The sequence below is a fragment of the Ranitomeya imitator genome, chromosome 2, assembly GCF_032444005.1.
Source record: "Ranitomeya imitator isolate aRanImi1 chromosome 2, aRanImi1.pri, whole genome shotgun sequence".
In the NCBI taxonomy this organism is placed as follows: Eukaryota; Metazoa; Chordata; class Amphibia; order Anura; family Dendrobatidae; genus Ranitomeya; species Ranitomeya imitator.
In genome coordinates this window covers 172,496,644-172,522,094 of record NC_091283.1, presented here as the reverse complement: position 1 = coordinate 172,522,094, position 25,451 = coordinate 172,496,644, and the positions used below count along the sequence as shown (strand labels likewise).

Genomic DNA, 25,451 nt, shown 5'->3' with positions numbered 1-25,451 from the left:
GACTTAGACAGACACCTCCATAATATGCCATGCAAAGGAATACAAGTTTTTGTTCTAATGGGTTCCTAAAGAAGAACATTGGAGGCGTACGGAGGTATATCATGACCCGATATGATTCTATGGGCGCCATACTATGTCTGTGTACAGCTCAAATATAGTACATATATGTGATACCCGGGTACTTTGGATACTCTATTGAGCTACTTGATAGCTGATTATTGTAACGATGCATCAATAGCAAAATAAAACAAAGTACAGGCTTGGTATTATTGATTACATGGATTCCTATGACTGATCACAATTGTTGGTAGAAAACACCATGGGAGATTATTTGGTCCTATTATTATTTAGTCCTATGCTGCGATATTTGCAAAAACAAGACAGAGTCATGAACTTATTTTCTACATCGTTATTAGATGTTGTGTTTTTCGTTCTCCAATATTGCTGAAAATCTGATGAGTAAACCAAGATAGAGAAAGCAATGAGCTCACTGTATATTGTGTGTCCATCTACTATATAATTGTCTAAGGGTCACTTCCGTCTGTCTTTCTGTCTGTCTGTCACGGATATTCATTGGTCGCGGCCTCTGTCTGTCATGGAAACCCAAGCCGCTGATTGGTCGCGGCAAAACAGCCACGACCAATCAGCGACGGGCACAGTCCGGAAGAAAATGGCCGCTCCTTACTCCCCGCAGTCAGTGCCCGGCGCCCGCATACTCCCTTCCGGTCATCGCTCACACAGGGTTAATGCCGGCGGTAACGGACCGCATTATGCCGCGGGTAACGCACTCTGTAACCGCTGCTATTAACCCTGTGTGTCCCCATATTTTTACTATTGATGCTGCCTATGCGGCATCAATAGTAAAAAAAAAATGTAATGTTAAAAATAATAAAAAAACAAAAAACCTGCTATGCTCACCCTCCGTAGTCCGCCGAGCAGCACGCGCCTGCCGCCATCTTCCATTCCCAGCAATGTATTGCAAAATTACCTAGAAGACTTAGCGGTCTCGCGAGACCGCTAAGTCATCTGGGTAATTTCGCAATGCATCCTGTGAACGGAAGATGGCGGCAGCTGTACGTGTATCGCCGGAGCTACGCTGGATCCCAGGGGTGAGTATATAACTATTTTTAATTTTATTTTTATTTTTTTTTACAGGGATATGGTGCCCACACTCCTGTGTACTACGTGGGCTCTGTGTTATATACCGCATGCTATATACTATGTGGCCTGTGTTATATACTACGTGGGCAGTGTTATATACTACGTGGCTGTGCTATATACTACGTGGGCTATGTTCTATACTGCGTGCTATATACTACGTGGCAACTGTTATATACTACGTGGCTGCTATATACTGCGTGGGCAGTGTTATATACTACGTGGCTGCTATATACTGCGTGGGCTGTGCTATATATTACGTGGCCAGTGCTATATACTACGTGGCCTGTGTTATATACTACGTCGCCTGTGTTATATACTGCGTGGCTGCTATATACTGCGTGGGCTGTGTTATATAGTACGTGGCTGTGTTATATAGTGCGTGGCCACTGCTATATATTGCGTGGCCTGTATTAACGCATCGGGTATTCTACAATATGTATGTATATAGCAGCCACATAGTATATAGCACAGGCCACGTAGTATTTGTCTGCTATATACTACATGGCTCCTATATACTATGTGGCCTGTGCTATATACTATGTGGCTCCTATATACATACATAAATACATATTCTAGAATACCCGATGCGTTAGAATCGGGCCACCATCTAGTCATTATATATTTGATTTTGGATGGAAGGAATTATCCATTAAATCTAACATATAATCTGGCCACTCACAAGCTGTAGATCTGAGGTTCCACTAAATCAAATCAATCTGTTTATTGTGGATGATCCCCCCCCCCCCGTCAGCGCCGGGTCACCAGAATTTCAATGAGTCGGGTGCCAACATGTTTATTATCATCCATCTATATTTATACCGCGCTGGGTGTGCTAAGCATCATTGACTCATGAAACAGAGCAGGTAATTAGAAGACGAGGTTTTGACTATGAGTTATTAGGCCAATTAGTCACTGTTTAGAAGAAAGGTGAAAGCTGGTTTGCAAAGTCCACAAGATGTCAATGAAGATTTGGAAGGGATTATTTTTGTGTATACAATATATTTATGATGGATCCAGTGGAAAGAGACAGTAAAGCATCAAGGTTAGCTATTTCTTACTGAAAGAATTCGTCTCTGTCTCTGTATAAAGACGAAAGGTAAACAGACGGTAATAAGTGCTATATACCAGTTTTGTAGAACTTGGAGATTTACGGAGACCTAACAGGGCCTCTGTGCAAAAGCAGAGTCTGTCAGTAAGGATGCACTAATGACATGATAACTCACGTGCAATGACACAAATACACATAATGTAAACTTGTACCCGACAGTGCCCTGCAAACTGTGGATATTTTTGTATAACTTGCTGGACGAGTCCCATTCTTCACATACCACACAGCGATACAATGACAGAACGATAACCTCCTGAGGAAAATCTCACCTGTACACAAGATCGAAACCTATGTATTGCATCTGCTTATACAACACTGACGTATGTTCCATGTTCACACCTGCCTCTGCCCTAGTAAAAGCTTATGGTATATCTTGTACTACTGACATACACATGGACCACTAACATCACAAGGATGATATTAAAAGGGGATTGTTTCACTGCATCTGTTTGTCGTGCAAAATGCAATATATTGGTTGCACTACACGAAAGATTAAGAAACGCATAGCTGAACATTTGGCCAATATTCAAAACAAAAATGTGGCTTACTCCGGTGCCGCAAAACACTTTTGTGAATATTCACCAAGGAGACGTCACACATTTTGCTCTTTATGCATTTGAAAAGATTTTTAATCCTATTCGGAGTGGAAACAAAAAGAAATTATTGACTTCAAGGGAGGCATTCTGGATTCTAAAGCTGGGCACGAGATATCTGATGGGCATGAACTTAAGAAATTATTTATTTTATATTTATTGATATGTATTTTTTTTTCCTTGCTGCTGTGTTTGCATCTACACCTTGTGCATATGTAATTAACCCCTTTCTGCCATTAGACGTACTATCCCGTCAAGGTGCGTGAAAAAAAACGCAGTTCTGCAAGAAATCTGCAAAGTGTGCACATAGCCTTACTGTTATTTAAGTTCATATTTTATTTTATAGCATGATGATTTAAAGAGAACTTGTCAGCAGGATTGTGCACAGGAACGTACACACAGTGTCAGGTCAGCACCGTTATACTGATTAAAATGATACTTTGGTTGATTAAATCCGTCTTGTGGTTGTTTTTTATTATCAGTTTTGTGTTAATGATATGCCCGTGCTGTGGGGTGGGCCTGGAGGGGGAAGGTCTTTATGTAGTGCTGATTATGATAATTGGTCACTGATCCCCCAGTAACCTGCCCCTCGTTTGCATAATGAATACCAGTGCATACTGAAGAAAAAAAAAAGAAACGCTTCTGGAGGCAGATGCCAGCCGTAGCACCTGCGCTGCAGCATAATCGCATGTTTAGTGTCCAGTTACTAAGTATTCTTGATGTTATTGAGCAAGTGTAAGTAAAAAAAATGTAATTTGAAAATGTCACCTGCTTAGTAGCAACTATCGGTGTGTATAGAGATCCGATAACTACTATTGGGCAGGCGGCGCCATTTTGCTGGAGAAGAAAAAGAAATTCCTTCTCCAAGATGGTGCCACTCGTGCCTGCGCAGAAGCAGCTCTCGGAGATTTTCTTCTCCAGCAAGATGGCCCCGCCTACCCAATAGTAGCTATCGGATCTCTATACACACGATAGTTGCTACTGCACAGGCGCAACAGGCACCATTTTCAAACTGATTTTGCTGAATAACATCAAGAACACTTATTAACTGGACACTAAACATGCGATTATGCTGCAGCGCAGGTGCCACGGCTGGCAAATGACTCCAGAAGCGTTTTTTGCATAATGCAGCCTGCATTATGAATAGCTAATCAGAGCAACACATAAAGACAAATAAAGATTAAAAAACAACCACAAGACGGATTTCATCAACCAAGGTAACATTTTAAACAGTATAACGGCGCCGACCTGAAAATGTGTCTAGGTTACTGTGCACAATCCTGCTGACAAGTTCCCTTTAACTACTGTACTATTTAAAAAAATTAAAAAAACTTGTAAAAAGGATGTCTAGTGACATAATAATTAAAAAAAAAATGTTACTTGTAATTTAAAAAGGTGTGAAAAATATTGTTTCTTTTAATTTAGCATTAAACATTTGATTATGATGAGACTGCATTTAGAATATCACGCTTTGATATATGATCTAATGCAGATTCAAACTTGAATCCCAGAACAAATGTAACCAAGAGCACAAGTAACACATGTATTTTTTTTTTAATTTATAATATAGATTTCCCGAAATCACATATCAAAATTTAGAATTTGACTCCTCAAGACCAAAATATCAATAAGCATATACTTGTGACATATCAAATTAAAGCCGGTACAATTATGAACAAAGTTGTGCCTCCCTCATCTCTTTAACTTAATTCTAGCAGAGATATGATACACAATTCAGGTTTTCTAGACTTTAGAATTCTATAAAAAATGAACTAATGAGGATATAAATGAAACACTTATAATTTTTAGTTCCCTAAAGTAGCACTTCAAAAACACCAAAGAAAATAAATATCCTAAGATTTCAGGTAAAAAACAATATTCCGATTTGAATCACTTGACATGGAATGATCCAGCCCTGTTCTTGAAAACACTAAGGGTCCCAGTGGTCAGACCCCCAAGAAGTAGCAAGCTATGGATAGGAGATAATGTTTTATTTTGAAATCTAACATGAGTCTACCAGTTGCCATGTAAAGCAATTTTCTGGTGTTACAGCACAGACAGCAACAAGACCATCTATGGGAAGAAAAATAAATATTTATAATGAACTTTGCGATAACATTGACACAAATTGTATAAAGCCTAGCAGTAGTAGTAACAAAAGTTCTGTATATTTGGACAATCCTGGAGCCTTAGATCTGCACAATAGGAGCATGTACAGTTAGGTCCATATATATTTGGACAGAGAGAACATTTTTCTAATTTTGGTTATAGACATTACCACAATGAATTTTAAACAAAGCAATTCAGATGCAGTTGAAGTTCAGACTTTCAGCTTTCATTTGAGAGTATCCACATTAAAATTGGATGAAGGGTTTAGGAATTTCAGCTCCTTAACATGTGCCACCCTGTTTTTAAAGGGACCAAAAGTAATTGGACAATTGACTCCAAGGCTATTTAATGGACATGTGTGGGCAATCCCTTTGCTATGTCATTCTCAATTAAGCAGATAAAAGGCCTGGAGTTGATTTGAGGTGTGGTTCTTGCATTTGGAACGTTTTGCTGTGAAGTAAACATGCGGTCAAAGAAGCTCTCCATGCAGGTGAAACAAGCCATCCTTACGCTGCGAAAACAGAAAAAACCCTACCGAGAAATTGCCACAATATTAGGAGTGGCAAAATCAACAGTTTGGTACATCCTGAGAAAGAAAGAAAGCACTGGTGAACTCATCAATGCAAAAGGACCTGGGTGCCCACGGAAGACAACAGGGGTGGATGATCACAGAATAATCTCCATGGTGAAGAGAAACCCCTTCACAACAGCCAACCAAGTGAACAACACTCTCCAGGAGGTAGTCGTATCAATATCCAAATCTACCATAAAGAGAAGACTGTATGAAAGTAAATACAGAGGGTTCACTGCACGGTGCAAGCCACTCTAAAGCATCAAGAATAAAAACGCTAGACTGGACTTTGCTAAAAAGCATCTAAAAAAGCCAGAACAGTTCTGGAAGGACATTCTTTGGACAGATGAAGCCAAGATCAACCTCTACCAGAATGATGGAAAGAGAACAGTATGGCGAAGGCGTGATACAGCTCATGATCCAAAGCATACCACATCATCTATAAAACACGGCGGAGGCAGTGTGATGGCTTGGGCATGCATGGCTGCCAGTGGCACTGGGTCACTAGTGTTTTTTGATGATGTGACACAGGACAGAAGCAGCCAAATGAATTCTGAGGTATTCAGAGCCATACCGTGTGCTCAGATCCAGCCAAATGCAGCCAAACTGATTGGTCGTCGTTTCATACTACAGATGGACAATGACCCAAAACATAAAGCCAAAGCAACCCAGGAGTTTATTAAAGTAAAGAAGTGGAATATTCTTGAATGGCCAAGTCAGTCACCTGATCTCAACCCAATTGAGCAGCATTTCACTTGTTAAAGACTAAACTTCAGACAGAAAGGCCCACAAACAAACAGCAACTGAAAACCACTGCAGTGAAGGCCTGGCAGATCATCAAAAAGGAGGAAACACAGCGTCTGGTGATGTCCATGAGTTCAAGACTTCAGGCACTCATTGCCAACAAAGGGTTTTCAACCAAGTACTAAAAATGAACATTTTATTTAAAAATTATTGAATCTGTCCAATTACTTTTGGTCCTTTTAAAAACAGGGTGACACATGTTAAGGAGCTGAAACTCCTACACCCGTCAGCCAATTTTAATGTGGATACCCTCAAATGAAAGCTGAAAGTCTGAACTTCAACTGCATTGGAATTGTTTTGTTTAAAATTCATTGTGGTAATGTCTATAACCAAAATTAGAAAAATGTTGTCTCTGTCCAAATATATATGGACCTAACTGTACATCTAGATATACAGTGCCATGTAAAAATGTGGGCACCTTTGGACAAAATTACTGTTATTGTGAACAGTTACGCAAGTTGAAGATGAAATGATCTCTATAAAATCTAAAGTTAAAGATGACATTTCCTTTGTATTTTAAGCAACATATATATTTTTTCATCTTTTACATTTTAAAGGGAGCCTGTCACCAGGTTTGGCCGATACGAGTTACGGCCATCACCTTCCAGGGCTTATCTACAATATTATTATTATTATTATTATTAGTTATTATTATAGCTCCATTTATTCCATGGCGCTTTACATGTGAGGAGGGTTATACATAATAAAACAAGTACAATAATCTTGAACAATACAAGTCACAACTGGTACAGGAGGAGAGAGGACCCTGCCCGCGAGGGCTCACAATCTACAAGGGATGGGTGAGGATTATATTCTATAATGATGCAGATAAGCCCCGAACCGACCTGCAAGAGAAGAAAAATAACTTATTATACTTACCTGCAGGGCGGTCCAGTCAGACGGGTGTCGCAGGTCCTAGTCGGGAACCTCCCATCTTTTTGCGTTGCCGCTCTCCTGTTTGGTTCATGTGGATGACGCATCCGCGCGTCATACAAACTGGCTCCCCGACATCGCGCTCCTGCGCAGGCGTTATTTATCTGCCCTGTTGAAGGCAGAGCAAAGTACTGAAGTGCGCAGGCATCGGGAAAGGTCAGAGAGGCGTGTGCACTGCAGAAATTTGCTCTGCCCTCAACAGGGCAGATAAGTACACCTGTGCGGGAGCACAATGCCAGGGAGCATGTGACGCAAGGAGGGCGGCATCGCAAGAAGATGGGAGGTGCCGGACCAGGACCTGCGACACACATCGGACTGGACCGCCCCCAGGTAAATATAATAAAAGTTATATTTCTTCTCTTGCAGGTCGGATCGGGGGCTTATCTACAGCATTAAAGAATGCTCTGAAGGGTGATGGCTGTAACTCGTATTGGTAAGTTACTAAAAATAAAATTGGCCAATTAAAAAGTTTGGGCACTCTTGGGAGATTTGTGCGCTCAGATGACTTTGACCAAGGTTTCAGACCTTAATTGGCTGTTAGGGTTATGGCTTGTCCACTATCATCATTAGGAAAGGTCAGGTGATGAAAATTTGACAGCTTTAAAAAAAAACATCGTCCTCTAACCTTGCGTCAAAAACAGAAGCCATGGGTTCGTCTAAGCAGCTGCCTAGCGCTCTGAAAATGAAAATAGTGGAGGGTCACAAAGCAGGAGAAGGTTACAAAAAGATAGCAAAGCATTAACCCCTTAACCCCCAAGGGTGGTTTGCATGTTAATGACCGGGCCAATTTTTACAATTCTGACCAAATGGAAATTTGGCGAAAATTTTGAAAATTTCACAATTTTTCAACTTTGAATTTTCATGCCCTTACATCACAGAGATGAGATGTGTCACACAAAATACTTAATAAGTAACATTTCCCACATGTCTACTTTACATCAGCACAATTTTGGATCCAACATTTTTTTTGTTAGGGAGTTATAAGGGTTAAAAGTTGACCAACAATTTCTCATTTTTACAACACCATTTTTTTTAGGGACCACATCACATTTGAAGTCACTTTGAGGGGTCTATATGATAGAAAATACCCAAGTGTGACACCATTCTAAGAACTGCACCCCTCAAGGTGCTCAAAACCACATTCAAGAAGTTTATTAACCCTTCAGGTGTTTCACAGGAATTTTTGGAATGGTTAAAGAAAAAGAATGAACATTTAACTTTTTTTCACAAAAAATTTACTTCAGCTCCAATTTGTTTTATTTTACCAAGGGTAACAGGAGAAACTGGACCCCAAAAGTTGTTGTACAATTTGTTCTGAGTATGTAGACACCCCCTATGTGGGGGGGAAACCACTGTTTGGGCGCATGGCAGAGCTCGGAAGGGAAGGAGCGCCGTTTGACTTTCCAATGCAAAATTGGCTGAAATTGAGATAGGACGCCATGTCGCGTTTGGAGAGCCCCTAATGTGCCTAAACAGTGGACACCCCCACAAGTAACACCATTTAGGAAATTAGACCCCCAAAGGAACTTATCTAGATGTGTGGTGAGCACTTTGACCCAACCAAAGGCTTCACAGAAGTTTATAATGTAGAGCCGAAGAAATATAAAATCATATTTTTTCACATAATTTATCTTTTTGCCCCCAATTTTTTATTTTTCCAAGGGTAAAAGAAGAAATTGGTCCCCAAAAGTTGTTGTGCAATTTGTCCTGAGTACGCTGATACCCCATATGTGGGGATAAACCACTGTTTGGGCGCATGGCAGAGCTCGGAAGGGAAGGAGCGCCGTTTGACTTTTCAATGCAAAATTGACAGGAATTGAGATCGGACATTGAAACCCCCCACAAGTGACAACATTTTGGAAAGTAGACTCCCTAAAGAACTTATCTAGATGTGTGGTGAGCACTGAACCCCCAAGCAATTCACAGAAGTTTAAATAAAAAATCATATTTTTTCACAAAAATATTCTTTTTGCCCCCAATTTTTTATTTTCCAAAGGGTAACAGAAGAAATTGGGCACCAAAAGTTGTTGTGCAATTTGTCCTGAGTATGCCAATACTCCATATGTGGGGGTAAACCAATGTTTGGAAGCATGGCAGAGCTTGGAAGGGAAGGAGTGCCGTTTGGAATGCAGACTTAGATGTAATGGTCTGCGGGCGTCACATTGCGTTTGCAGAGCCCCTGATGTACCAAAACAGTAGAAGCCCCCCAGAAGTGACCCCATATTGGAAACTAGACCCCCCAAGGAACTTATCTAGATGTGTTGTGAGAACTTTTAACCCACAAGTGTTTCACTACAGTTTGAAACGCAGAGCCAAGAAAATAAAAAATCATTTTTTTCCACAAAAATTATATTTTAGCCCCCAGTTTTGCATTTCCTCAAAAGTAACAGGAGAAATTGCACCCCAAAAGATGTTGTCCAACTTGTCCTGAGTACGCTGATATCCCATATGTGGGGGAAAACCTCTGTTTGGGCGCACGGGAGAGTTCGGAAGGGAAGGAGAACTGTTCCACTTTTTCAACGCAGAATTGGCTGGAATTGAGACCGGACACCATGTCACATTTTGCAGAGCCCCTGATGTGCCTGAACAGTGGAAACCCCCCAACTCTAACTCCAACCCTGACCCGAACACACCCCTAACCCTAATCCCAACCCTAACCAACCCCTAACTCCAACACACCCCTAACCCTAATCCCAACCATAACCCTAACCACACTCCTAACCCTAACACACCCCTAACCCTAATCTCAACCGTAAATGTAATAAAACCCCTAACCCTAAATTTAGCCCCAAACCTAAACCTAAGCTTAGCCCCAACCTTAACACTAACTTTAGCCCCATCCCTAACTTTAGCTCTAACCCTAATGGGAAAATAGAAATAAATATATTTCTGTATTTTATTATTTTTCCCTAACTAAGGGGGTGATGAAGGGGGGTTTGATTTACTATTTATAGCGGACTTTCTGATTGGCTGCTGTCACACACTAAAAGACTCTCTATTGCAAAAAATAGTTTTGCATCACATTTTGAGAGCTATAATTTTTCCATATTTCGTTCCACAGAGTCATGTGAGGTCTTGCTTTTTTTGCGGGACGAGTTGACGTTTTTATTGGTACCATTTTCGGGCACATGACATTTTTTGATCACTTTTTATTACGATTTTTGGGAGGCAGAATGAACAAAAACCAGCAATTCATGAATTTTTGGGGGGCCTTTATACCGTTCCACGTGTTGTAAAATTGATAAAGTAGTTTTATTCTTCGGGTCAGTACGATTACAGCGATACCTCATTTATATCTTTTTTTATGTTTTGGCACTTTTAAACAATAAAAACTATATTATATAAAAAAAAATACCGTATATACTTGAGTATAAGCTGACCCGAGTATAAGCTGACCCCCCTAATTTTGCCACAAAAAAACTGGGAAAACTTACTGACTCGAGTATAAGCCTAGGGTAGGAAATGCAGCAGCTACCGGTGAATTTCAAAAATAAAAATAGATGCTCGATACCGTTCATTATTGCCCCATAAGATGCTCCATATAAAGCTGTGCCACATATAATGCTGCATACCGTTCATTATTGCCCCATAGATGTTCTGTATAAAGCTGTGCAACATATAATGCTCCATATTGTTCATTATTGCCCCATAGATGCTCCATATAAAGCTGTGCCACATATATTATTATTATTATTATTTATTTATTTATTTATATAGCACCATTGATTCCATGGTGCTGCACATGAGAAGGGGTTACATACAAGTTACAGATATCACATACAGTAAACAAACTAACAATGACGGACTGATACAGAGGGGCGAGGACCCTGCCCTTGCGGGCTTACATTCTACAGGATTATGGGGAAGGAGACAGTAGGTTGAGGGTTGCAGGAGCTCCGGTGTTGGTGAGGTGGTAGCTTCGATAGTGATGAGGCAGCAGCGGTGTCAGTGCAGGCTGTAGGCTTTCCTGAAGAGATGAGTTTCCAGGTTCCGTCTGAAGGATCCGACTGTGGTTGATAGTCGGACGTGTTGGGGCAGAGAGTTCCAGAGGATGGGGGATATTCGGGAGAAGTCTTGGAGGCGATTGGATGAGGAGCGAATAAGTGTGGAGGAGAGAAGGAGGTCTTGGGAGGACCGGAGAGCACGTGAGGGAAGATATCGGGAGTTCAGAGATATATGGAGGAGACAGGTTGTGGATGGCTTTGTAGGTCAGTATTAGTATTAGTATAATGCTCCATATTGTTCCCATAGATGTGCCATAGAAAGCTCTGCCATATAGTGCTCTGCACCGTTCATTATGGTCCCATAGATGTGCCATAGAAAGCTCTGCCATATAGTGCTCTGCACCGTTCATTATTGCCCCATAGAAAGCTGTGCCATATAAAACTGTGCCATATAGTGCTCTGCACCGTTCATTATTGCCCCATAGATGTGCAATAGAAAGCTGTGCCATACAGTGCTCTGCACCGTTCATTATTGCCCCATAGAAAGCTGTGCCATATAGTGCTCTGCACGGTTCATTATTGCCCCATAGAAAGCTGTGCCATATAAAGCTGTGCCATATAGTGCTCTGCACCGTTCATTATTGCCCCATAGAAAGCTGTGCCATATAAAGCTGTGCCATATAGTGCTCTGCACGTTCATTATTGCCCCATAGAAAGCTGTGCCATATAAAACTGTGCCATATAGTGCTCTGCACCGTTCATTATTGCCCCATAGAAAGCTGTGCCATATAAAACTGTGCCATATAGTGCTCTGCACCGTTCATTATTGCCCCATAGATGTGCCATAGAAAGCGGTGCTACCGGTATAATGCTGCGGCTGCTGCAATAAAAAAAAAAAAAACACACACTCACCTTTCTTGCTTGCAGCTCCTCAGCGTCCAGTCCCGGCGTCTCTCTGCACTGACTGTTCAGGCAGAGGGCGGCGCGCACACTATATGCGTCATCGCGCCCTCTGACCTGCACAGTCAGAGCGGAGAGACGTCGGGAAGATGGACCGGCGCCCGGCGTGTGGAACGGGGACAGGTGACCTCACCTGTTTCCCTGCACCCTCTCATGTTCATTCCCTGCCGCCTCTCCATGTGTACCTGAGCGCTGATTTCAGCGAATAAAGTTTTTTTCTGAAACAGCATCGTTGGGGTGAGTGCCGCATTGCTTTTTACATATATTACTGCAAGTGAAGTCTCTGATCCACTGTTTGGTGTGCACCACCCCTGAATGCTTTCATCTGGCTAAGTGTTAAAAGTCTGTATGCCTCAGCTTGCTGAATTGCCTGTGAAGATTTACTTACCTGGTGCCGCACAGTCTCTATCTTGGCTTGTTTCATATTGAATATGCGATACTTACCTGCTCCCGGCGTCCCGCTTCTTCTCCCGGACAGCTGGTCTTCGGGTGCCGCAGCTTCTTCCTCTGTCAGCAGTCACCGTTACTGCTCATTAGAGAAATGAATATGCGGATCCACCCCTATGGGAGTGGAGTCCATATTCATTTCTCTAATGAGCGGTCCCACGTGACCCCTGAACAGGGGAAGAACTGCGGCACCCGAAGACCGTGGGACGGCAGGGGGGGTGCCAGGAGCGCCGGGACTAGGTAAGTATGCCTCAGCGCCCTCTCCCCCGCCGACCCCACCGCCGACCGTGACTCGAGTATAAGCCGAGAGGGGCACTTTCAGCCCAAAAATTTGGGCTGAAAATCTCGGCTTATACTCGAGTATATACGGTAATTATTTTTGCAACGCTTTATTCTGAGGGCTATAACTTTTTATTTTTTGCTGATAACACTGTATGGCGGCTTGTTTTTTTGTGAGACAAGATTATGTTTTCAGCGGTACCATGTTTAATTTATATCCGTCTTTTTGATCGCATGTTATTCCACTTTTTGTTCGGCGGTATGATGATAAAGTATTGCTTTTTGCCTCACTTTTTATTTTTTTACGGTGTTCACTGAAGGGGTTAACAGTGGGACAGTATTATAGGTCGGGTTGTTTCGGACGCGGCGATACTAAATATGTGTACTTTTATTGTTTTTTTATTTACATAAAGAAATTTATTTTGGGGGAAAAATATATATTTTTTTTTTCTTTATTTAGGAATTTTAAAAAAAAATATTTTTACAAAATTTTTTTTTTTTTTGTTAAACATTGTCCCAGGGTGGGACATCACTATATAGTGTCAGATCACCTGCTCTCAGCCGCCTCCCTGCAGGACCCGGTGGCCATTTTGGATCCAGGGGCCTGCAAAAAGGAGACAGGAAGAGACCCTCACGTTGTTCTGAGGGTCTCAGGGAATCCGCGATGCTTCCCTATGCCACCAGAACGCTGCGCTGCAGTGTTCTGGGGGTTAATGTGCCGGGAGCGGTCCGTGACCGCTCCTGGCACTTAGTGCTTGATGTCAGCTGTGATAATCAGCTGACACCCGGCGACGATCGGCTGCGCTCCCCTCGTGAGCGTGGCGGATCGCCTATGACGTACTATCACGTCTATGTGAATTAAGTCCCAGGTCACATGGACGGGATAGTACGTCCAATGGCAGAAAGTGGTTAAAAGCTACATTCCTCAGTTTGGAATGTAATTAAGAAATGGCAGTTTAAAAAAAAAACACAGTGGAGATCAAGATAAGGTCTGGAAGACCAAGCATAATTTCAGTGATAGCAGCTCGTAAGATTGCTAGAGGCAAATCAAAACCCCCACTCGACTGCAAAAGACCTTCAGAAAGATTTACCAGTCTCTGGCGTTGTGGTACATTCTACTGCTCAGAGGCACCTGCACAAACATGGCCTTCATGGCAGAGTCATCAGAAGAAAAACCTATCCAGCTTCCTCACCAGGGATGTGGAATTGGTAAGCCAAACCACTGACCCCTAAATTTCTCTGACTTCTAACTCCAAGTCCGTGACTCCGACTCCAGAGCACTGCCTCACTACTGAGCATGTACATAAAGTGCAGCACAGATTAATCTCAACAAAAAGCCTAGATCCTTAGATCAGGAATAGAACAGACATTTATAGGACATTTTATAACTTTCCCAAATTGTTATGAAAACATTTACAGAACATCCTGCACTGAAATACTGAACACAATTTATTATATATTTTAGGAGTTGGAGTCGGTCCATTTTATTCCGACTCCACCATAATGGACACAAGACTCCAAATCATAAAATTCAGTGTAAGAAGTACACAAAAGAACGTATAAACAAGCCTGATGCATTTTAGAAACAAGTCCTGCGAACTGATGGGGATAAAAGAGAACTCTTTGGCCACAATGATCAAAGGTATGTGTGGAGAAAAAAAGGCACAGAATTTCAGAAAAAGAATATCTCACTAACCATTAAGCATGGGGCTGGATCAATGATGCTTTGGAGTTGTGTTGCAGCCAATGGCACAAGACAAATTTTCACAGGTAGGGGGAAGTATGGATTCAATTAGTTTTCAACAAATTCTTGAAGCAAACATAACACCATCTGTAAAATAAAAAAAATAAAAAAAGCTGAAGTTGAATAGAAGATGGCTTCTAAAATGATCCTAAGCACACATTAAAATCCACAATAGACTACTACAAAAGCCACAAGCTGATGGCCCTCACAATCCCTGATCTGGCCATTGAAAATCTGTGGCCAGACCTCAAGAGAGTAGTACATGCAAGACGACCCACTAATCTCACAGGACTGGAAGAATTTTCCAAGGGAGAGTAAATGAAAATTACTCAAACAAGAACTGAAAGACTCTTGTCTGGCTACAAAAAAGGGTTTACAAGTTGTAATACAAGGGATGCTAGTATGTACTAACCATGCAGGGTGCCCAAACTTTTGCATAGGCCTATTTTCTTTTTTGTAATTTTAAAATGTAAGAGATGAAAATACACAAAAAAATTGTCTAAAATGCAAAGAAAATGTTTCATCTTTAACTTTAGGCCTTTTAGAGATCATTTCATCTTCAACTTGCTTAACTTTTCACAATAACAGTAATTTTGACCAGGGATGCCCGAACTTTTACATGCCACTGTATGTAACCTGGCTGCAGAAGATGGATAATGATCCCACTTTAGCTCAACTTACATCAAACACAAAATGCAAGTGACACTTAGGGTATGTGCACAAAGACTTTTGCAGCGTTTATTAAGCAAAAACTGGCTATGTGCACACTGAGTTTCTCTTAGAGCTTTTGCAGCAGAAACTGCAGAAACTCTCCAAAATCTCAAGGATATGTGCAAACGATCCAGAACTGGCAGCACTTTGGACGCAAGTTTGCTGCGTTCAAAGCACTGCCGTCTATTGAACGCAGGTGAATCCGCATGTGTTCACTGATCCATGTGGATTCACAGCGTTCAATAAATTCTATAAGTGATATTTCTGTTGTGGAGACGAGCATCTCCACAAGAGAAATTGCCATGCTGCAGTCTGGAAAGATGCTCCGCATGTTCATCTCAGCGGGTAAGCAGCGGGAGTCTCTGGAAGCATAGCGGGCATGGGATTTCTTGAAATCCCATCCCCTATGCTGTAACATCTGTCCGATGCGGTTTGGATGCTGCACAAGTAAACGGCGTCCATTGATCGTCTGCACATACCCCAAAAGTTCTCGAAAACTTGAAATTTGTGCTCCAAACAATCAGCAAAAAGCCTCCATGTGCACATAGCGATTAAACAGAACCTACAAGTTTTTGGGGAGTTTTGAGTTTCTGAGGAGGATTTGGAGAGTTTCAGCTCAGTTTCTGCAGTAAAATCAAAACACTCAGTGTCCCTTTTCTTTTTTTTGCCTTGTGGTATTCGCTGACTTTTTGCATCAAAATGCTGTTTATTTTTGTTTTTAACCAGTTTTGCGACTTTTCAGAACCAAAAGTCGCAAATCCTTTAAAAAATAGCAAAATGGAGAACTCATCCAAAAATCTTATTTCAGGCAATGACTAACTGGACTGAAATTTGACATTTGGTAAAAGTTGTCTTTCATGAGTTTGAAACATTTGGATAAACAAAGCTGTTAAGGAAAAATAAAAAGGATAAAAGAAATACAACTTGAAAAATGGCATAAAACATAACAGAGAATAAGATGCACATACTAAAGCCACTAAAAAAGAAGCAAATTACCGTACTCTTGAAAACGGCAATGATGAATCTGGGGCCTAAGTATTTATCCGCTTGGAAAAGGAATCCACTCGGCGTTTCCAAGGTTTTGCAAAATGTGGCAAAAACGTGATCTGATTGCATAACATGAATAGACCATTATCCAAAGCTCATTAAATTGGTGTTCTCAAGTTTAAAAGTTATCCCTACCCGTGGGAGAAGAGATAACTATCCAATCGCTGGAGTCCAACAGAATGGAACGGTGCGGAGGTCGGTCATGAGCACTACTGCTGCATTCATTCTTAATGGAAGCGCCTGAGATTTCAGCCCACGGCTGATCTTTGGCACTCTTGTTCAAATGAATGGAGGAGCATGAGCGACCTCTGCTCCATTCACCTGGGCATGGTTCTCCGAATTGGCAAGTGCAGGGGCTGAAATACCATTGGTGCAACATGTCCAGCCACAGACAGGCCCAAGAGATCAGAGGGCCAATACCACCTTCAAAGCTGCAAATAGCTTCTGTAACAGACACACAAAATGTGAAGATGAGTTACTGGATTCCAAAGGGCTCATATAACATTCTTTCACAGGGGCACTTTCCTATCTGTGTCCAACCCTGGGCGAGGGCTGTGGCAGTCAGACACCCAGTGATTGGAAAGTTTTTATCCAGTAGATGATGGTAGGTAATGACTTTTAAACTTAAGAACACCCCCTAAAAAACAACAACCAGGGGAGTTACATTTCTTGCATCTCGGTTCATTGCAATAATCTCTGCAGCAAGATCAATAAACTGATTCCCAGTAAAATATTAACTTGAAAAGTGATACAGGGACATTCTGAGACTGGAATAACGGTGTGCAAACTAAAAATGCAGTTTCACAGCAGAATACAGACATCCTCTGATATTTCAGAGCGGACCAAAAAGGAGCAAGTGAATAGCTCATGTGAGAGAAACCATTCAGGAACTGAATTTCTAATAAAGGAACTGATCAAAGACAAAACTGGTGACAGAAGCCACATGAATGAAATACTGATCATAAACAATAAGCTGCCATCAGAATTGATCAAGTGTGATCTGAAATGTAGCACAGTGACCAAGGCCTCAGTTTAACAAAACAGCATTATAGTCAAGCACTCTCTGTTCAACCTAAAAGGTAAGTGTGCAAAAAGCCATCAAAAAGACCTCATGAACCAACGCATAAAAACACCTGTGCAGACAAATGTGAAGATTTCCAGCCTAGTTTTCCAATTATAATCAGACAATTAGTATAAATAATACTTTGACAAATGCAGCCATTGTCACAGAAATTTCTGAGTAGCATGAACATCTCTGGCAGAAAACCCTGCTTAACCCCTTCAGTGATTTTCGTTTTTTTCCTTTCTTTCTGCCAAGAGCCATAACTTTTTTATTTTCTGGTCAATATAGCAGTATGAGGGCTTGTTTTTTTGCAGGACGAGTTGTACTTTTGAATGACAACATTCATTCTACCAAATAGTGTATTGACAACATCTCCAACTCTCCGGGAAAGGTCAAAGCGGGGGGACAATTGGTACAAATACTATGCCACTTTTTTGATAAAATCTATTTTATTAACCCCTTTACCCCCAAGGGTGGTTTGCACATTAATGACCGGGCCAATTTTTACAATTCTGACCACTGTCCCTTTATGAGGTTATAACTCTGGAACGCTTCAATGGATCCTGGTGATTCTGACATTGTTTTCTTGTGACATATTGTACTTCATGACAATGGTAAAAATTCTTTGATAGTACCTGCGTTTATTTGTGAAAAAAACGGAAATTTGGCGAAAATTATGAAAATTTCGCAATTTTCCAACTTTGAATTTTTATGCAATTAAATCACAGAGATATGTCACACAAAATACTTAATAAGTAACATTTCCCACATGTCTACTTTACATCAGCACAATTTTGAAACCAAAATTTTTTTTTGTTAGGGAGTTATAAGGGTTAAAAGTTGACCAGCAATTTCTCATTTCTACAACACCATTTTATTTTAGGGACCACATCTCATTTGAAGTCATTTTGAGGGGTCTATATGATAGAAAATACCCAAGTGTGACACCATTCTAAAAACTACACCCCTCAAGGTGCTCAAAACCATATTCAAGAAGTTTATTAACCCTTCTGGTGCTTCACAGGAATTTTTTGAATGTTTAAATAAAAATGAACATTTAACTTTTTTTCACAAAAAATTTAATTCAGCTCCAATTTGTTTTATTTTACCAAGGGTAACAGGAGAAAATGGACCCCAAACATTGTTTTACAATTTGTCCTGAGTATGCCAATACCCCACATGTGGGGGTAAACCAATGTTTGGGCGCATGGCAGAGCTCGGAAGCGAAGGAGTCCCATTTGACTTTTCAATGCAAAATTGACTGGAATTGAGATGGGACGCCATGTTTCGTTTGGAGAGCCCCTGATGTGGCTAAACATTGAAACCCCCCACAAGTGACACCATTTTGGAAAGTAGACCCCCTAAGGAACTTATCTAGAGGTGTGGTGAGCACTTTGACCCACCAAGGGCTTCACAGAAGTTTATAATGTAGAACCGTAAAAATAAAAAATCATATTTTTTCACAAAAATTATCTTTTCGCCCCCAATTTTTTATTTTCCCAAGGGTAAGAGAAGAAATTGGACCCCAAAAGTTGTTGTACAATTTGTCCTGAGTACGCTGATAGCCAATATGTGGGGGTAAACCACTGTTTGGGCGGATGGGAGAGCTCGGAAGGGAAGGAGCGCCGTTTGACTTTTCAATGCAAAATTAACAGGAATTGAGATGGGACGTCATGTTGCGTTTGAAGAGCCACTGATGTGCCTAAACATTGAAACCCCCCACAAGTGACACCATTTTGGAAAGTAGACCCCCTAAGGAACTTATCTAGAGGTGTGGTGAGCACTTTGACCCACCAAGTGCTTCACAGAAGTTTATAATGTAGAACCGTAAAAATAAAAAATCATATTTTTTCACAAAAATTATCTTTTTGCCCCCAATTTTTTATTTTCCCAAGGGTAAGAGAAGAAATTGGACCCCAAAAGTTGTTGTACAATTTGTCCTGAGTACGCTGATACCCCATATGTAGGGGTAAACCACTGTTTGGGCGGATGGGAGAGCTCGGAAGGGAAGGAGCGCCGTTTGACTTTTCAAAGCAAAATTGACAGGAATTGAGATGGGACGCCATGTTGCGTTTGAAGAGCCACTGATGTGCCTAAACATTGAAACCCCCCACAAATGACACCATTTTGGAAAGTAGACCCCCTAAGGAACTTATCTAGAGGTGTGGTGAGCACTTTGACCCACCAAGTGCTTCACAGAAGTTTATAATGCAGAGCCGTAAAAATAAAACAAAATTTTTTTCCCACAAAAATTATTTTTTTAGCCCCCAGTTTTGTATTTTCCTGAGGGTAACAGGAGAAATTGGACCCCAAAATTTGTTGCCCAATTTGTCCTGAGTGCGATGATACACCATATGTGGGGGGAACCACTGTTTGGGCACATGGGAGGGCTCAGAAGGGAAGGAGTGACATTTGAATGCAGACTTAGATGGAATGGTCTGCAGGTGTCACATTGCGTTTGCAGAGCCCTCAATGTACCTAAACAGTATAAACCCCCCCACAAGTGACACCATTTTGGAAAGTAGACCCCCTTAGGAACTTATCTATATGTGTGCTGAGCGCTTTGACCCACCAAGGGCTTCACAGAAGTTTATAATGGAGAGCCGTAAAAATAAAACAAAAATTTTTTCCCACAAAAATTATTTTTAGCCCCCAGTTTTGTATTTTCCCGAGGGTAACAGGAGAAATTCAACCCCAAAAGTTGTTGTCCAATTTGTCCTGAGTACGCTGATACCCCGTATGTTGGGGGAAACCACCGTTTGAGCGCATGGCAGAGCTCGGAAGGGAAGGAGCGCCATTTGGAATGCAGACTTAGATGGAATGGTCTGCAGACGTCACATTGCATTTGCAGAACCCCTAATGTACCTAAACAGTAGAAACCCCCCACAAGTGACCCCATATTGGAAACTAGACCCCCCAGGGAAATAATCTAGATGTGTTGTGAGAACTTTGAACCTCCAAGTGCTTCACTACAGATTATAACGCAGAGCCGTGAAAATAAAAAAAAAAATTTTTTCCCACAAAAAATATGTTTTAGCCCCGAGTTTTGTATTTTCCCAAGGGTAACAGGAGAAATTGGACCCCAAAAGTTGTTGTCCTATTTGTCCTGAGTACGCTGATACCCCATATGTTGGGGTAAACCCCTGTTTGGGCACACGGGAGAGCTCGGAAGGGAAGAAGCACTGTTTTACTTTTTCAACGCAGAATTGGCTGGAATTGAGATTGGACGCCATGTCGCGTTTGGAGAGCCCCTGATGTGCCTATACAGTGGAAACCCCCCAATTATAACTGATACCCTAATCCAAACACATCCCTAACCCTAATCCCAACAGTAACCCTAACCACACCTCTAACCCTGACACACCCCTAACCCTAATCCCAACCCTATTCCCAACCGTAAATGTAATCTAAACCCTAACTGTAACTTTAGCCCCAACCCAAACTGTAGCCCTAGCCCTAACCCTAATCCTAACCCTAGCCCTAACCCTAGCCCTAACCCTAGCCCTAACCCTAGCCCTAACCCTAGCCCTAACCCTAACCCTAGCCCTAACCCAAGCACTAGCCCTAACCCTAACCCTAGCCCTAACCCTAGCCCTAACCCTAGCCCTAACCCTAGCCCTAACCCTAACTCTAACCCTAGCCCTAATGGGAAAATGGAAATAAATACATTTTTTTAATTTTTGCCTAACTAAGGGGGTGATGAAGGGGGGTTTGATTTACTTTTATAGCGGGTTTTTTAGCGGATTTTTATGATTGGCAGCCGTCACACACTGAAAGACGCTTTTTATTGCAAAAAATATTTTTTGCGTTACCACATTTTGAGAGCTATAATTTTTCTATATTTTGGTCCACAGAGTCATGTGAGGTCTTGTTGTTTGCGGGACGAGTTGACGTTTTTATTGGTAACATTTTCGGGCACGTGACATTTTTTGATCGCTTTTTATTCCGATTTTTGTGAGGCAGAATGACCAAAAACCAGCTATTCATGAATTTCTTTTGGGGGAGGCGTTTATACCGTTCCGCGTTTGGTAAAATTGATAAAGCAGTTTTATTCTTCGGGTCAGTACGATTACAGCGACACCTCATTTATATCATTTTTTTATGTTTTGGCGCTTTTATACGATAAAAACTATTTTATAGAAAAAATAATTATTTTGGCATCGCTTTATTCTCAGGACTATAACTTTTTTTTTTTTTGCTGATGATGCTGTATGGCGGCTCGTTTTTTGCGGGACAAGATGACGCTTTCAGCGGTACCATGGTTATTTATATCTGTCCTTTTGATCGCGTGTTATTCCACTTTTTGTTCGGCGGTATGATAATAAAGCGTTGTTTTTTGCCTCTTTTTTTTTTTTTTCTTACGGTGTTTACTGAAGGGGTTAACTAGTGGGCCAGTTTTATAGGTCGGGACGTTACGGACGCGGCGATACTAAATATGTGTACTTTTATTGTTTTGTTTTTTTTATTTAGATAAAGAAATGTATTTATGGGAATAATATATTTTTTTTTTTTCATTATTTTGGAATATTTTTTTTTATTTTTTTTTACACATTTGAAATTTTTTTTTTTGACTTTTTTACTTTGTCCCAGGGGGGGACATCACAGATCAGTGATCTGACAGTTTGCACAGCACTCTGTCAGATCACTGATCTGACATGCAGCGCTGCAGCCTTCACAGTGCCTGCTCTGAGCAGGCTCTGTGAAGCCACCTCCCTCCCTGCAGGACCCGGATCCGCGGCCATCTTGGATCCGGGGCTGGAGGGAGCAGGGAGGGAGGTGAGACCCTCGCAGCAACGCGATCACATCGCGTTGCTGCGGGGGGCTCAGGGAAGCCCGCAGGGAGCCCCCTCCCTGCGGGAAGCTTCCCTGTACCGCCGGCACATCGCGATCATCTTTGATCGCGGTGTGCCGGGGGTTAATGTGCCGGGGGCGGTCCGTGACCGCTCCTGGCACATAGTGCCGGATGTCAGCTGCGATAGGCAGCTGACACCCGGCCGCGATCGGCGGCGCTCCCCCCGTGAGCACCGCCGATCACGCTGGACGTACTATCCCGTCCATGGTCATAGGGGCCCACCCCACATGGACGGGATAGTACGTCCGATGTCAGAAAGGGGTTAATCTTCTAAATAAAAAAATACATGTATACAATAATTTATGAAAAAAACAAATCCTCAGGGACATGCCCTGGTGAGGCAACTATGAATCAAACATTTGCAAGATATGTACAATATATCTCTTAAAGTACCTCAAAAACCATACATAATATCTCAAGTGTTGGGTATGGTGAAGAATTGTTTTTTATTTAAAAAATAACGTAAATTTGCTAGACCATTTTTTCTATATTTATGTGGGGGGACAAAGTATAACTATGGAGCAATAATACCATTATTGACAGACAAATCATAATATGCTGTATATCAAGTAATACCAGATGATTATTTATATGCAGGGGGACAAGGTATAGCTATAATGTCATTATCAACATAGACAAATAGGGTAGTATATTATGAATAGCCACTTAAGTATTCACAAATATTAATGTCCATAGTGGTTCTAAATTGCGTACCGTGCCTTTAAATTCCAACAGTAAGATCGTCAGAAGATCATATGTCCCAGGGGTATATTTATACAAAACATAAGTAGCTTCAGGTCACATAGGGTAAATCCCACAAACACATACTCTGTGCAACAAAAGTAAAGGGATTAAGCTCACCATGTGCATGTCCAGGAGGACTAATGTGTGTTTCACCCTGCTTCCTAAGTGGGCGTGCATGTTTTAGATTTTTCTATTGGGGGAGTATCGCTCACAGTAAGGCCGGTTTCACACGTCAGTGGCTCCAGTCCGTGAGGTGACAGTTTCCTCACGTACCGGAGACACTGACTCACGTAGACACATTGAAATCAATGTGTCTCTGCACATGTCAGCGTGTTTTCACGGACCGTGTGTCCGTGTGCAAAACACGGAGACATGTCAGTGTTCATGGGAGCGTACGGATTACACGGACCCATTAAAGTCAATGGGTCCGTGTAAGTGCTGTCCCCCCCACATGGTGCTGAAGCCGCGATTCATATCTTCTCTGCAGCAGCGTTTGCTGTAGAGAAGATATGAAAACTCTTTTTTTTGTTTTTGTTTCTCGTGTTTAAAATAAAGATCCCTGTCCCCACCCCCCTCCCACCCCTTGTGCGCCCGCCCGCTGTTATTAAAATACTCACCCGGCTCCCTCGCAGTGTCCTGTCCTGGCCGCAGCTTCTCCTGTATGCGGTCACGTGGGGTCGCCCATTACAGAAATGAATATGCGGCTCCACCCCTATGGAGCCAATTTTAAGCATAGTTTATACTAGATATTATAGTGGAAATCATGAGAACCCTCGAAACAAGAGTGCTCCTATTTACTTACAGACAGAGGTGATTATTTGTAACAAGCTATGTTGTAAGAAAAACAGCAAGAGCGTAGATGAGTCAAGTACTGGATTTGTTTTTCAGGAGGAAGCTGAAGTACAATCCTGCCTTCTTGGCGACTTCTTGCTGCCTGCTGTGCTACTGTTAGGAGCCTTGCATAAGCAATGAGTGCTCAGAGCTGTGTTTCCTGACGTACAAGCGGCATGAGGGGCACTTCCCCTCGGGTGCACAGCAAACATGCTACATTCTGTACCAAAGCAAGACAGTAAGAATTTTTTGTTTGTTTTTTTTACTATTATTTTCAAATAACCTTGATAAAGCTCACGTGAAACGCGCGTCAGTGGCGGAGTGGCGTGTGTTCCTGCCTGAACAGTAGCATGGGTAAGCACTTATGGGAGAGGGGATAGTACTTGGAGGTATGGTTTATACATGGATTAACATGATGAGTTGTTTTACACATTCATGTCAATCCCCTTTACTCCCATGTTGGATCTTTAGGCACTAACACTTTATATTATGTCCTTGCCCATTTTAGCGAGGACACAGTAGCCATGACCTACCTGATCCTTTCTTGCTTCTGTCTCTCAGACTTATTCTTGTACATTATGTCGACTTTTTGATAAAATGTCTATGTATTTATTGTGTACCGTATATACTCGAGTATAAGCCGAACCGAGTATAAGCCGACCCCCTAATTTTGCCACAAAAAACTGGGAAAACTTAATGACTCGAGTATAAGCCTAGGGTGGGAAATGCAGCAGCTACCGGTAAATGTCAAAAGTAAAAACAGATACCAATAAAAGTAAAATTAATTGAGACATCAGTAGGTTAAGTGTTTTTGAGTATCCATATTGAATCAGGAGACCCATATAATGCTCCATACAGTTCATGATGGCCCTATAAGATGCTCCATATTAAAATATGCCCCATATAATAATGCACTTAGGTTAATAATGGCCCCAAAGGATGATCCATAAAGATATTTGCCCCATATAGTGCTGCACAAACCTTGATTATGGCCCCATAAGATGCTCCATGAAGATATTTGCCCCATATAGTGCTGCACAAACGTTATGGCCCCATAAGATGCTCCATACAGACACTTGCCCCATACAATGCTGCACAAATGTTGATTATGGCTCCATACAGACACTTGCTCCATATACACCATGTTCCAAATTATTATGCAAATGATATTTTTCTCGGATTTTCCTAAATGGTCGGTGCAAATGACAGTCTAATAAAAGTCATCATCCGTTAGTTAGAGTATACATCAAATTTTATTGAAGAAACCCCCAATGATTACAGTATAATCTCCTAAATAAATAAAAACTCAAAATGCACTGTTCCAAATTATTAGGCACAGTAGAATTTTTAAACATTTTATATGTTTTAAAGAACTCAAAATGCTCATTTGTGGAATTTGCAACATTAGGAGGTCACATTCACCGAACAAAAAAGCTATTTATCTCCAAAACATTCTTACAGGCCAAGTCACATGTTAACATAGAAACCCTTCTTTGATATCGCCTGCATAATTCTTGCATCCATTGAACTTGTGAGTTTTTGGAGAGTTT

At 41.5% G+C, this 25,451-nt stretch overlaps 1 protein-coding gene across 22 annotated transcripts in view; it reads right to left on the bottom strand.

Moving 5' to 3' along the window:
• Nucleotides 1–25,451, bottom strand: part of RALGPS1 (Ral GEF with PH domain and SH3 binding motif 1) — a 953,479-nt gene that overhangs the window by 798,260 nt on the left and 129,768 nt on the right. For 12 of the 22 annotated variants that reach the window (XM_069748007.1, XM_069747990.1, XM_069747991.1 and 9 more), the window contains exon 2: nucleotides 14,606–14,740. The exons of the other annotated variants lie outside the window; for them this stretch is intronic. The gene's annotated coding sequence lies outside the window, so the exon portion shown is untranslated. The remainder of the gene's footprint in view (nucleotides 1–14,605; nucleotides 14,741–25,451) is intronic. 22 annotated transcript variants of the gene reach the window in all.